Here is a 15076-nt window from a genome sequence, read left to right as displayed (position 1 = left end):
GTCAAACCCAGCAGCAGTGAGACCTACGCAGAGCAAAGAAGTCACTGAAACAATGATGGGCAGTTTCTGACCAAGCACTATAGATGAAATATTACAGGAAAAGTTATGTAGCATCTCAAAGGTTCTAGAAGGTAAAATGAGAGAATTATGCATCTGCACCCAACTAAAATTAGAAAAGCTGCCATATGGCTTTGTGAAGCCAGCAGCACATTCTTATTCATTAGGAAGCATTCTGCTAACATAAAAACACAAGGCCCTTCCTGTGCTCTCCAAATGTGTTTATCTTTTCCACATTAATGCACTATATATCATCAAGCTGCTGAAGTCTCCTGCCGTGCATATTAAAAGCGCGCAGCTGCACTTTCTTTAGTAGTGGGAGGAACCTAAGCCGCAAGTTGCCTCCCTCTTTTTCTGACATTGAGCTTCTTAACATCATGATTTCCCTTCAGCATGAAGAAATAGCAAAATTAACCAATCTGAAGGCCATCTCCACCCAGCAAAACCCTCTTACTCTCTGCTTTAGAGAAAGCAACATACTTGGCTTCATTTTCATCAATGGTATAAGGCACGACTACTTAAGTAGAACCAAAAATCATGTCTCAAGTTTGAAATACACAGGCCTACTTTTAAAATTAATGTACTACAGTTACCAAGAGAAATGACAGCAGCCAGAATAGACTTTGAGTATTAGACAGAATATTTAGACTTTGAGTATAGACAGAATAGACTTTAATAGAAAATGCTTTTGTTCATAGGAATTCACCATCATTCCCTCTGCTATTGCCCATACATATTACTATATAATAGCCCACTTCATATAGTACCTATCAGTATAGAATTTACTGATAGGTAAAATGGGCAGTGGAAAATCTTTCATGATAAGCCATGTCAGTGAATAACAATTTGTCCAAAATCTTCCTTTTATATAATCCAAATTCCTGCACGTCACAGTTCATGTCCTATAGGAGCTTAAATTTAAAGGTCAACTGCAGAAGAAAAAAATACTTAGGCACACAATAAACAATGTAGACACTGAAAGAACCCATGGAAACATGGCTTTAGAAGTGCTTCAAGTTAGTGAACTGAAAGCCAACAAGTATTAAATATTATACATATTACTACATTTATTATGGCAGCATTCATTCATTCCCTGATATGATAATAGTGTATCTCTACTTGTATCTTCCACAGCAATGGAGTACTAAGAGGTGAAGGCAAAATAAAATACAAAAACTGCTATTTCAGAGTAAATTCTAATTTATTGGGCTCCACTCACTAGTTTTGGAAGTTACCTGAACAAGGAAATAAAGGAATCATAATTTGTTTAGAAAGTGGAAAGGTGAAATTGAGATTAGATGAAAGAAGGAAAAGAAATCAATGGGTGTGAAAGAAATGAGAAGAGAGGTGAGGCTCGAAGTCATCACTTATTCAGAAGATTATAAGTAAGCCTGTCAAAAGACCAAATTATAAAAATGTTTTATTTCTTCCAAATATGAATGTCAATTCAAAAGCAAGGCCAACAAAGTTACACTGTAGGAGTACTTAACAAAGTTTCTGATAAATAGGTTAAAATATGAAAATTATATTAAAAAGTTGTTTCTAAAATTCTAAGACTTTGGTCTTAGTTGTGCAACTTCTAAAATCTCTTAAATCACAATTCTGTTTATTAGCGCAGTAAACCTCATCTCCCATTATTCCTAGCTTATACACCATAGCAATATTTAGTATCTGTCTCCCCGCAAATGCATCACATTCTTTCAAGATTTTGAGCATTCTCTCAGATTGTTCCATTGGCACAGATGCCCTTCCACCCCTTTTCTTGGAAGGTGCCACCACGGCTCCAGAAAGCTCATGTCAATGAAGTTAGACCCCTGCTTGCCGTGCTTCTGTGATGCCCTATGCCCATCCTCATCTTAACGTTCCCCTCACCATTTTGAAATGATCTATTTTCATGTCTGTCCCTTTTCACTGCATTGCTGGCTCCTTGGTTGTAAGAAATGACTTTTTATTTGCTGCCTGGCACATAGTGGGCACTCAATGACGTTGTGTTAATACTGAACACAGTACTCACAGCTGGAGCTAAAATTAAATTCCATTTAGCCAGGGCTGAAATACCACAAATGTCTCTTCAGAGGTATCTGTTTTGAAGAGCTTTACCATATACCTAACATAGTGGAGGTTCATTTTAAGACTCTGATTTTTTATTTTTGGAGTCAAAGTATTAGCTAGAGATGGGATGAGAAAGAAGGTCAGACCGTATTTGCTAAGGGCGTCAAGAATAGTAGCTCAGGTGGTCAGGCCAATGAGAAGAGGATTTGGAAGAAAAGTCACCAAGGCTTTCTCTACACCTGAGACATGAAGTTTAAAAACCCCAACCAGCCTACTTTACTAGTCCAGATTCTCATCTAGGAAGTTACAACCTACTTCACAAAAAAAGTGATATGGGTAACACAGACATTTTTTTCAGTCCTTGGGATTTTCCCAGCCACTCACAGCTCTTAAGAAAATAAACCTACCCAAGCGGAGGTTGTACAAATTGTCACATTTGCCTGGGGAGCCAGGATAAAAGAGCACTTCATCAGGTTTCTTGTCCCTCCCATGCAGAGTGCTGAGAGAAGCCTTGGATTCTAAGGATAAGGTTGACAGCTGATAGAGGAAAGCCACCTATAAAGCAGCGCTTTCTAGGTGGCTTTAAAAAGGGGGATTGGCCCAAGGGCTAAAATCCCTGGAGAGGCTGCCAAGGTTCTTCCTGTCTTATTCAACTTTGAATATCCAATGACTAAAATAAAGCTGAATGCCCTAAAGATGGCCAATAAACGTGTAGGGAAGGACAGAGGGAAGGATGAAGGAAAGGAAGAGAGGCTGGTTACTTTCTGCTGTCTCTTCTCTTTGGCTCTGCCACCAACCCTCATTTCTATGAAGCTTGCAAGGCTTCACTCTCAGGCTGCTGCTTCACCTTAATGGTGGCTACTGGAGGGGTGTCTCTCAAAGCTTCGAAAGGACTGAAAACCATCCTAGTACCTGACCTTCGTTTGTCTTCTGGGGCCAAATCTTCCATGCCTAGGAATCCTCCCTGCTCCTCACTTCCTTTTCACTGACATCTTGCTCCCCGATGCATTTTGTTCCACTTCTCAGACCTGCTTGCATTTCTCTCCTTGTGTTTTTCTCCCATCTGGTTATCTTTTCCTTCCAGTTTCTCTCTACAGACACAAGACCTGATGTCATTCTAAAGAGACTGCTACAACTCATCATATGTAGACTCTTCTCCTTTCCCCCACTGTGATTCTAACAATATCATAGGGAGGTTGAAATTCCCGGTTTCATTTTGCTTACTACTATCTATTCCCAGTTCTCTCATTCTAGCATTTGCTTGAGCAATCATGGGAGGACCTCACTAGTGTGGTTTTCAAAAAGCAGGTGTTCCCAATTTAAAGTACCTAATGCAAAAAGCTGATAATAGAACACAGAATCATCCAATTTAGAGCCTAAAACATTATGCTAAATCATATCATTGTAGCAGAGAAAGCAAAGCAGTGGTAACAGTGGGAGAACTCTGCATATATTTATGCAGAGCAATGAAGGCACAGGGAGAATGGGGCTGAGGGGAGAGCAGACTCCAGGGAGCAAAACAAGAAAGACCATGAGAACAAAGGAAGTTAACTGTAAGGTGAGCGCAGGCTGCTTGTGGCCAGGGCGCAAGCTCTCTGTGGACAGGGTCGTGGGGCACGTGGTGGGGTGGAGTGGAGGTGGGACAACCCCAGAGGCAGGCTCCAGAAAAGCTTACTATCTGACACCACCCAAATCTCCCACAGGCAAAGATCTCTAGTAGCCAAGAATTTGCTTCAGTCAAATCAACTCTGGAAAGCTGATTGCTAAGACAAAAACTACGTAATTTCTAAGTGAACATTTAGGGAGGAAAATAAGTGGGTATATGAGAATAGGTCTGTCTAGTCTCAAGTACTTTTTTGGCAATTTGAGCAATTACTACAGGCAGAGTTTACCATTTCTTGTGATTCCCCAACTGCCATGATTTGTTGTGTCATTAGTCCTTCTCTACATGTATGTTTATTTTCTGCCTTGTTCACAGGATTTTTTTTTAACCTATTAGAAACTATGTATAGGAATGCGGCCACCTAACAATGAAAACGCACATACAAATAATAAACCTAAATACATACACACACACACACTCTCTCTCTCTCTCTCCTTCTCTAGAGAAACCCATCTTGGGGAAAGGAGCCCAGATTTATCCTCCAGGATGTCAAGAAAGGATGGTGTAAAAAGTTTATAATCCTGGGTCTCAGTTCACAACCCAGGGACTTTCTAACTGTTAGAAGGTCTATGTGCTTCATAACAGAACTTCTGTGGGGAAAACTACATAAAGAATAATATTTATATCATATAGAAACAGATTATGTTCAAATGCTTGAAATAGCTTAATTTTGAATTCACATTTTTACATACAAAGTGTTGTCCTCCCTCCTCACCCTCCTCCCCTGACCAGCTAATCTCAGAATGGTCCCAGTCCTTATGAACTCGGCACTACCAAGGCCCCTCAGATCAGGGCTGACTGCACAGGGCAAGGTGCTGTGAGGGACAAAGCTGTTATGAAGTATTCAACTTCTGCACTAAGATCATCAGGGCCCTCTTCTAGAAGAGAGCTGTTACCTGGGACAGGTAAAGTCTGCGAAGTAAAGTCTGGTAAAATAAAGGACCTGATTTGTTCTGAAGATCAAAAATATGCTACTACAAAATTTTTCAAAGCAAGGTTTGCGTACGTAACAAATAGACCTGATTTGTATTTACAGCATGTCTTATTGTGGAACATGCTCACTGTATTGAGAGAAAGAGATCAGGTAAAACAGTAGGTGAGAAGAAAGACTAGGAAGCATTTGGAAAATAATTCCAAAGTAGATCTTCCTAATTTGTAAAAACGTGAATTTTCTTTATTAACATCTTTATTAACACCTAAATTCAAAGGACATTCTAGAAAAAGAGGTCCTGTCAAATACCCATTCAATAATTACTGCATTTCATAATGACAACAGGAAGAGCTTTAAATAAATCTTTAAAATGACCCTTTAAATACCTTACAGCGTAAATTCTCTCCAATTTAAGCAGGAATGGCAGTGAATCATCAACCAACCTTCCACCACTATTTAAAGCAGTAGGCAATTAAAAAGAACACGAGGACCGGCGTCACTCAGAAATTGACATGTCTCAACCAGGCAGCAGGAGAGGCAGTGAGGGCCTTAGAAACGGCTGGCACTTCCATGCTGCAAAGCCCGGCAGAAGTGTGAAAGAGAGGTGGTTACAGTTTGCATGCTGAGGTCAAAGTGACATTAACAAAGGCCAACACTTACAATGTTTCCTAAATTTGGTATCCAGACTAACCTTTCTACAACCAAATCCTCTCCTTTTCTTATTTTATTTAATTCTGCAGCAAATTTTGTAAACTGAGGGGAAAAAATGGTAACATCCTCAGTAATTTAGTAATTCCCTGAGATTTTATATCAGTTACATGCTCTCAAATACAAGGACTGTTTAAGCAATCAAATCCACTTGCAAGAAATCAGAACAAATGTCTATTTAAAGTCTAACAATTTTCTAGTAGATGTTATGGAAACGTTTGAGCCACAACAGACAGATATACAGACTGTGAGCACCATGGCTATGGATGGATAAGTCAAAAAGGAAAAACTCTCGGAAAATTAATTATGATCATCCATACAGGCCATAGAACATATCACAATTCAGTATCTAATTATAAATATGAAAAGACATAGTAATTAAGTTACTCCCTATCAAATTAACTGGTTTAAATTATCTTAAAATTAGTTTTGTTTTACATATATTAACCACAAGAGATGTTTCCCCACCATTCTACAACCATTCAAATAATGAAATAAAATCCTCATAAAATTTCTTCTTCTAACTTTCAATTTAATTATCCTACATAAGCTTCTAGATGCTAACTAATTTAGTAATATACTATCATAAGACTTCAGAAAAGTTCTACCCAATGGCATTTTTCCTCCAGTGGCAGTTTGAAACAATAAGCTTAGCTTCAATGCAGATACATGGGTTGAATCCAAGAAACCTGTTTTTGGAAATCCTGCCTGCCAGGTGATGGCTTACAGGTGAGGCTGAAGATGACTGATGTGACAGCTGGGCAGGTCCAGTTTTCAGAGACATAGCAAGAACAGAAGGTAGCCTTTTTTTTGTAGACTGATAGCCTGGACAAGAGGATGATGGTGTACTCATTTCATATGTAATTCACCTGCTTCTCAAATAAACTGAATACTCTCTTAGATCTGCTTTTTTCAAAAACTCATTGTGTGTTGTTTTTAAATTACATCAACGGACAGTGGGCTTCCCAGAGAATGGAAGGGTGGCAGTTTGTCAGCTCTGTATTGCCAAGGAAAATATTTGGCTGCATATAGGGTTTCCTGAGAGCAAGTCAGTACACGACCTCAATCTTTTCCAAGCTTATCATAATGCCGTAAGGCTATGCTGATTCAGCAAAGCAATCCATAATCACTTGCAAAATGCCCTGCTTCACAGGGATGTTATGAGACTTAATAAAATAATGCACGTGAAGCACTCTGAGCTCTACAGAAGAAAGGCAGGAAGTAATAATATTATTCTGCATTTATAATGACAAGCAGTCTTACAATGGCAAAAATCTAATAGACCTGTTCACAAATTACAAATAAAAACTAGCTTAAATAATTTAATTGTACAATAAAAAAACCTGAAATCATTTCAGTCTGAAAAGTGGAATGAACAGACTTCACAAGGCTAAGTCAAAATGAAAAGAAATAGACAAGTTTCTACTAAACAGAAAGATTATATTGCTTTGTGAGAGAACAGAAATGGAATCAGAAACTTACAAGAAAGAAAAGTGTATTTTATTAAAATTATTTTGTGACATTGCTGTTATGAATTAAATTTAGTTATATTTCTATGGCTTTCTTACTAATAAATTTTAAATCAAAGTCAGTATTAACAGTAATAAAATTTCTTCAGTTATCAATGATAAAACTGATTTAACTCTCAGTAGAATAAAACATGAATACTTTATCAAATGTACCTTTCTTTTTAAAAAATTAAAATAATGCTGGATTTTCTTTCTTTTCTTTTCTTTCTTTCTTTTTTGCCAACAGCATTTGTCTTATGGATGGGAAATGCCTATTTCTTTTTCCTCCGGACACGCCCAGCCAAAGGAACACAATGCATTAAATTCCACTTCATTTGGGGTGTCTCTACCAGAGCTGGCCAGGTTGAAGTGGCACTGCTAGGCTCTTAGGTGCCACTGACTTTACTGGATAGTGACGGGCCTTCTTGGTTCAGAAGATGCCATTTTCTCAAGGAAATCTCAGAATTTCAGGGGATCCAAGCTGTTTACCCTCTGTGCTTCCACAACATGTCCATAATATCATTTACTGTATCATATAAATCATCTTATTTGATCTACATCTCCTCAGAATTCCCTCCAGATTGTCCAGTCTCTAGCCAGAAATTACGTTTTTCATCTGTGTATCTACATCCACCATACAACTGCTGACCCATGTAGACACCATGTAGACCCAAGTGACCCACACTCTGGAGAAAACACTGTTTCCCTCGAGTGGGCTGAGCAGGCTGTACAGCATCAACTTCAAGCACATGGGACAAGGAATTTTACTCTCTAATTTTCATTTGTAATTTTGTTTTAGAGAAGTAGTAGTTTATATATATATTTTTTAAATACATGATATTAGATGGTGGAAATGCAAAGATGAAAAAGACAAGCTCTGCCTCTTATAGGGTTTAGGGCGCACTGCCATGGTTAAGCCATGTGCTGAAATGGGGTTAGTGGATTATCGTGATTAAAGTGTTAGGGATTTATGAACAAAAGAAAAATTAAAATTTGAAATTTGTGAATTCATAAGTATTAAAAAGGTTTTTCTTTATTTAGCTAGAAGACTCCACTTGTTTGGAGAGTATAGGAAACAGCATTGATCTGGATGCTGAATAAAGAAAGACTCTAATTATCTAAGATTTTCACTAAGAATGCTTTCATCAGAGAATGAACATAGCAAAGCTGATTACTTAACTCAAAATAAACTTCCATCAACACACCAGGAACAATACATACACCTCAGGATGCTAACAGGGCCTAATTAGTTCTCTGAAGTATAACAGCTCAAAAAATTTTTTGGAAAATAAAAATGTGAAGATTAATAATCTTTTATATTATCCTCTCAGGATAAATCCAATTGCCAAGGAAATTAGACTTACAAGTCTCAAAAATTCAGGCTAAGAACATACCCTGCAGGAATAAAAATAAATTTGTTAATTTTTCAAAACTAAACCCAGTTAAATGGTAGACTTAGAGAAAAACCTACAATCATGGAACTACAAAAGCATCTATACAAAGAGGAGTTATACTATCTGTCCTTTCTAAAGAAACTATGAGTCACTAAGTCAGGAATGGAACTAAAACTCATTGGTGTTTAGATCTTTGCTCTCACGTATCTGAATATGGATTGGGAGCTCAATTAAAACCTTGATTTCCAAAAACAGAGAGGGTTTAGTAGAGTATATGAAAGTATCTAAGGGGCTCTTCAGATGAATTACTATAATCAACTATTTATAAGAAGGAAAGTAAGGCCTGGTATGATGGCTCATGCCTGTAATCCCAGAACTCTGAGAGGCTGAGGCGGGTGGATCACCTGACGTTGGGAGTTCGAGACCAGCCTGGCCAACATGGCAAAACCCTGTTTCTACTACAAATACAAAAAAAATGTAGCTGGGTGTGATGGTGGACGCCTGTAATCCCAGCTACTTGGGAGGGTGAGGCAGGAGAATTACTTGAACCCAGGAGGCAGAGGTTGCAGTAAGCTGAGATCACCTGGGCGATGGAGTGAGACTCTGTCTCCAAAAAAAAAAGGAAAGTAAAAGAAAGTTGGAAGAAGATGAACTTCAAACGACTACATTGTAAATGAGAAAAATCAGGGGAATGGGAGTCCAAAAGTTAAGGATCATTTGTGGAGGATACTTTGGTAAGGGAGCTAAAAGCAGTGGAGCTAACAGCAACAAAACTAATTGAGAAGCTGGTAGGTACATGACTTTGACACAAGAATATCTGATACTGCAGGTCTTTACAAACACTGACACCAGGTCCATAAACTTTCAGCTTCATCATGAATGACTTCTCCCACTCTCACTCCAACGGTCATTTCAAAAAAAGTTAAATTGTTCATCATTTGTGTACTTTAAAAAAATACGAAAATAGCCTTATTGTGTCCCATAGGCAAGGAATGGGCAGACAGTATATTCTTACAATTCTGAGTGACTACTATAATGAATAGACAGAAATCAAAGATAAAACTTCTATCCATTTGAAGCCACTGAAGTAGTAAATGAAAACTCAAATGTCCACCTGGTTAGCCAGGTAATGTGCAATCACTTCAGTACTGAAATAATGCCAGTCAAAAGAGAGACAGGGTGGATTTCTATCCACCCCTCAAGCTGCACACATAGCCTCACCCACATTTCCTAGTTCCCCCCACTTAGAATATCCCCTGGCATAGGGAGCTCCTAGAAAATTAGACTGAGTTTTCCTCTGAAGAGATGAACCTTAAATTAATTCTTCATGTAATAAAAGACTCATCATTTACCTATAGAGTGGCCTTTGTCTCTAAGAAAGGGAGGAAGAGAGAGGGAGGGAGAGGGAGAAAGAGGCATACACAAACGGGATATGTTTTTAAGAAGTGAGAGGGACCCATGAGAATCTCCTGTGAGATTAAAAGAGATAAACTGAGGGGTTTCTAAAGACTGAAAAGGCCAGGGATGGTGGCTCATGCCTGTAATCCCAGAACTCTGGGAGGCTGAGGTGGGTGGATCACCTGAGCTCAGGAGTTTGAGACCAGCCTGGCCAACGTGGCGAAACCCCATCTCTACTAAAAATACAAAAATTAGCTGGCCATGGTGGAAGGCACCTGTAATCCCAGTTACTTGGGGAGGCTGAGGCAGGAGAACCGCTTGAACCTGGGGGGCAGAGGCTGCAGTGAGCTGAGATTGTGCCACTGCACTCCAGCATGGGCGACAGAGTGAGAATCCGTCTCAAAAAACAAAAACAAAAAATAAAGACTGAAGACAAAATGGAGAGTTGAAACCAAGCTTTACATCTATTTCAAAGAATACATTTCCAATTGTATATGTATCTGGAATACTATTTAGTAGGAGTTTTTAAGATTTGCTGAAAGTTTGTGACTTTTCCCTTGTTATTTTACTGTTATTAGAGTAACAATCCTTAGTCCCCAAAGAGTTCAGCATTTGCTTCAGGGACAACTGTACATAAAAACCTGAATTTTGTGCTACAGTGGACCAGAGGAGGGGAAAAAAAAGAAATAAAGTGATGGTTAGAGGAAGACAGCGGAATGGGAAGCAAGTGACTTATGAAGTAAAGGAAGGAACTTTGCCAGGGTCTTAGAAAAGTTACTCTGCTAGCCTGAGCCCTTGGTAGCTCCTGGCTTCCAGCCTGTGCATACACCTGTGACTGGACAACCCCACCACCCATGGACCTGCCCCTCTGCTCCTAAGAGTCTTGCCTGGTATTTCATGGCAGTGGAGGCCTGGAAAGGGAGGAGCCAGGACACTACCAGGGCAGAAAGGAAGGAAGAGGCAACCACGCTCCAGGCTTCTCTGGAAATCCAGAACAGATCTTCCCAAGAAATATATGGATGTGTTGATCAATTAGCCTCTATAGTATCCCTCCTTGTAATAAACATTGGGTCAGTGGTTCCCACCTTTTGGGGTAAGAGGACTCTTTTTAACGTCAATAAAAATGGAGACCTGGCCAAGAACGGTGGCTCATGCCTGTAATCCCAGCACTTTGGGAGGCGGTGGCGGGCAGATCACAAGGTCAGGAGTTCGAGACCAGCCTGACCAACATGGTGAAAACTCGTCACTACTAAAAATATGAAAATTAGCCGGGCATGGTGGCGCATGTCTATAATCCCAGCTACTCAGGAGGCTGAGGCAGGAGAATTGCTTGAACCTGGGAGGCAGAGGTTGCAGTGAGCCGAGATTGCACCACTGCACTCCAGCCTGGGCGACAGAGCGAGACTCTATAAAAAAAAAAAAGGAAAGAAAAAATGGAGACCCATAGGACAATATCATACTTCAAAATGATATATAACATGAAGAACAGGTTACAATAAGTTTAGTAATGCTTCTAAAAGAACTATCTTATTTATCACTACACCATCAAAGCTATATGCACCACATAGATTAAGAACTTCTCTAGTTAGATGCAATATTGGTAATAGGCCTTATGGAGCTGGTCCAATAATCTAATCACCAAAATTTGCATTGGTTTGATAGAAAATACCCTCCATTCTGAACAATTAACTTATAGTGAAATCTCAGAAAAAGAAAAGGTTTAAAGGTTAAGAGGTCTCTTTCTTTCTTAAGAAAGCATGGAAGTGAGGGAAAAAAAAGACTCCCAAATGCAATCACATCACACAAGGTATATACTTCCATATCATCTAAGAGACAAAAATATGTAACAACTTCTGATCTTTGACAATTCAGCTATCTAACAATATTCCAAATAAAATATACTATGTGTAATTTTTTCCCCTAATCTGACATAAAGGATCTACAAATTGAAGATGGTCTATCAGAGGAAAAAAGCTTTTAAGAAGTTGAGTTTAATCATGTCAATCCCAAAAGCGCTTGCTTCTTTTCCTCTTCTGTTTCCTCCCATCAGATACAACAAAATAAATACACCACTTGGAATCTTACAGAATAGTGGCATGCACATGCCCATCTAATGTAGACAGGCTTAAATAAGGAATCACCACTGCTCTGAGAACCACTTTGGGCCTAAAGAAATAGAGGACACAGGCTCCCCAGAATGGCCTCAGAGTTCTGTAATGTTCGCTATCTGGTGTTAACTGGCAGTGGAAAGGCATCTCAGTGATGAACGTATGGGAAGCAGCACCATGCTGATACTGACATTATTTATTTTACTCTTCTTCCACAGACAAAATTTCTTATTTCCAAAAAAGACAGCTCCAACAGGACTCTAAATCTATTACAGATATCAAGGTTCTAACACTGGAAGAGCAGAATCCAAGTCCGTTTTAAATGAACAACTTTTCTCTGCTGTGTATTTTTTCTACGTGACTATGTTGAATTGGGGTTTTCTTTTGTACAAAATAACAAAACTGAGAAACACAGGCAAAGATGCAATTTCATATCTAAAATTTTAAGTGTAAATATCTGAAATCTAATAAATTCATTTTCTAGGTGGAAGTTCAGATTTTACATTCTTTTCCAGAACACAAGTTAAAACACACTCATACGGTCTTGTATATAGCTAAGCACTCTTGGCCCTCAGATTCCATTCCTTCATTTTTGATCAATGATGCAATGAATACTGGGGTGGTCACAGTGACTATCAGCAAAGTCTGTTTTGCTCCCAACATACTTCCCGAAATGGGAGAGAACACCTTAACAAGGCCAGTGTTGTTTATCTAGAGGTTACATCACACAAGTTAAGATGGACAGATCTTATGATGGACAACAGAACATTCACTCTGACAGAAAAATTCCTCATCTGCTCACACAGGGGTACAAAATGAATGTTCTAAAACAAGCCTGGTATCCAATTTTCTGGCTAAATACCAAGAAGTCTTTTTTGGTTTAGAGAGCAACTTTCTGTTTTTCTGGGCTCTTTTATCATCTTTTTTTTTTTTTGCCTGACAGGAAAAGCTGACCTGCCTTGAAAGTGTGCATCATCTTCTGAAATAGGGATCTGCAAAAAATATTCTTCCTAGTAAACTAAAACTCGGTGTCTCTATGTGTTTCAAATAACAGCTGATACCATGCTTACCCAATTGCCTCCTAACAACCTTCTTCCAAATGGCAGACAAAGCCAAGAGTAAACAGCTGGGTAACAGGTTTGTCTTTCCACTTCACTGGGAGACAGTGGATGTGGAGCTAGGCAGAGATCTAGACTTCAGTGCTAGTCCTACCACTTATTAGCTGTGTGACTCTAGAGAAGTCTAGAGTCTAGACCCAAACCTAGGTTCTTCTTCTGTAAAATGGAGATAATAACTCAACTTACCTACAGGGGGTGTTGCAAGGCTGAAATGAGATGACGTATGAAAGAGCAGTGCATGGCACCAAGTCAGCACTCTGTATGTGTGAGTTCTCATTTCACTGTAGTAGCTGACTCTTTTGCTTTTGACAGAGTATATGTGACAGACTTTGCTACTACATAAGGATGGATCTGCATTTTGTAGGGCCCGGAGCTTAATTAGAGGGAAGGGTGTCTCTTTAAGAGTACAAAATTGAGTATAAAAGTGAATATTTACATAGAATGAGAAAAGAGCTGTAAACACTAGAGTGCTGAACAAGATTCAAATTTCTTCTTCTGAGAACTCTGTAGATAATAATCTGAAATGCTTCTGAAGAAGTGCTTCCTGATTGAAACGTGGGGTCCTATCTAGAACACTCTACAGCTCCTGGCACATACAGGAGCCCGTACAAGTAAGGGGTCCTGAAGCTTAAGCTTTGTCAGCCTAGAGGGAATTCTGCTTCTGAAAGTGTACAATATAAAATTTTCACTTATTTATTTTTATGTCATTCATCTGGCTTTTGGCTTGTAATATTAATTACATCTTATGTTCTATATTTTATCTGTGCAAGCAGATTGTTAGACCAAAGTTCTCGATATTTACAAGTCCCTTAAACATAAATGGTCATACAGGAATCACTGTTTCATCCGATGATCCCCGGTGGCTACAGAAATCCCACATTCCATTTCATCCTGCTACACTGCTTACAACTTTCTTCCCAATAGCTGCTTCACCACATTCCTTTCAGTGGAAAGAGACCAATTCATTCCCACCCCAAACACCTTGTGGTCACATCTTCTTGTGCTCCACACCACGCCAAACTACAGCCACCTGTGAGATGAGTGGCCCAGAAGGAACAGCATTATAGGGGACGTCATTCACTGAACCCTGTATTTTATGTTCCTTTTAAGACAACAGAAAGGCATGAGTGCTCTGAATACAGAGCAGCAGTATTCAGATACTGTTCATGGCCATGAGAAATTCTTGCATCTGGAGGAGGAAGAATAATAATAACCTTTCCTGGCTGGGCACGGTGGCTCATGCCTGTAATCCCAGCATGTTGGGAGGCCGAGGTGGACAGATCACGAGGTCAGGAGTTCGAGACCAGCCTGGACAACATGGTGAAACCCCATCTCTACTAAAGATACAAAAATTAGCCAGGCATAGTGGTGCACATCTGTAATCTCAGCTACTTGGGAGGCTGAGGCACAAGAATCACTTGAACCTGGGAAGCGGAGGTTGCAGTGAGCTGAGATCACACCATTGCACTCCAGCCTGGGCAACAGGGCTAGACTCTGTCTCAAAAAAAAATAAAAATAAAAATAAAAAATAACCTTTCCTTTTTTCTCTTCACCTTTGATGAATATACATCGGTGATGAAAGCCTGGTTAGAAATGCTTAGATGTGCAGAACATACAGGACCCTGGGTTAGAGACAGTTACGACCTAAAGGTGCTGTTTGCTATAGTGCTTCCTTGACCTATAATGCCTCAGAAGCCTTGACTACAGCCTCCATAAGATTTAAGGTATTTAATGAAACCACATCTAACTCAAATTATCAAAATCTCTTTTCTGAACAATATGTGTTAAAACTACCTCTAAAAAACTATCTCTAAAGACACAGCAATAACTATTACAAATCTTTATTTTCATTTTGAATGTGTTGCTTTTGGAATTTCTCTGTGGAACAACGTTTTCTGTCTTAATAAACAAAGGCAAAGTTGAAGACATGACAACCATTCTCAGGTAGGTAATGGAATGAATGCGGAGGTAGAAAGATCACAGGCTGCAGAATAACCAGACTGCGCTTTGGGTTCTAGTTTGTCACTGACTAGTTTTAAGGCCTCAACCTTACTACTATTTTTGTGTATCAGTTTCCTTATCTAGGAAATACAGGCAATAATTCCAATCCTGAAGCAGTCTCACAGATCTATTCTATGG

The 15076-nt window shown here is 39.2% G+C and overlaps 1 protein-coding gene across 9 annotated transcripts in view; it reads right to left on the bottom strand.

Annotated features, from left to right (window-relative positions):
* NCOA2 (nuclear receptor coactivator 2) overlaps nucleotides 1-15076 on the bottom strand; it is a 301828-nt gene that overhangs the window by 74825 nt on the left and 211927 nt on the right. The gene's annotated exons all lie outside the window — the stretch shown is intronic.

This window comes from Hylobates moloch, unplaced genomic scaffold (assembly GCF_009828535.3).
Source record: "Hylobates moloch isolate HMO894 unplaced genomic scaffold, HMol_V3 SCAFFOLD_9, whole genome shotgun sequence".
Lineage (NCBI taxonomy): Eukaryota > Metazoa > Chordata > Mammalia > Primates > Hylobatidae > Hylobates > Hylobates moloch.
Note: the sequence above shows the minus strand (reverse complement) of the source record. Positions and strands in the feature narration are given on the sequence as shown.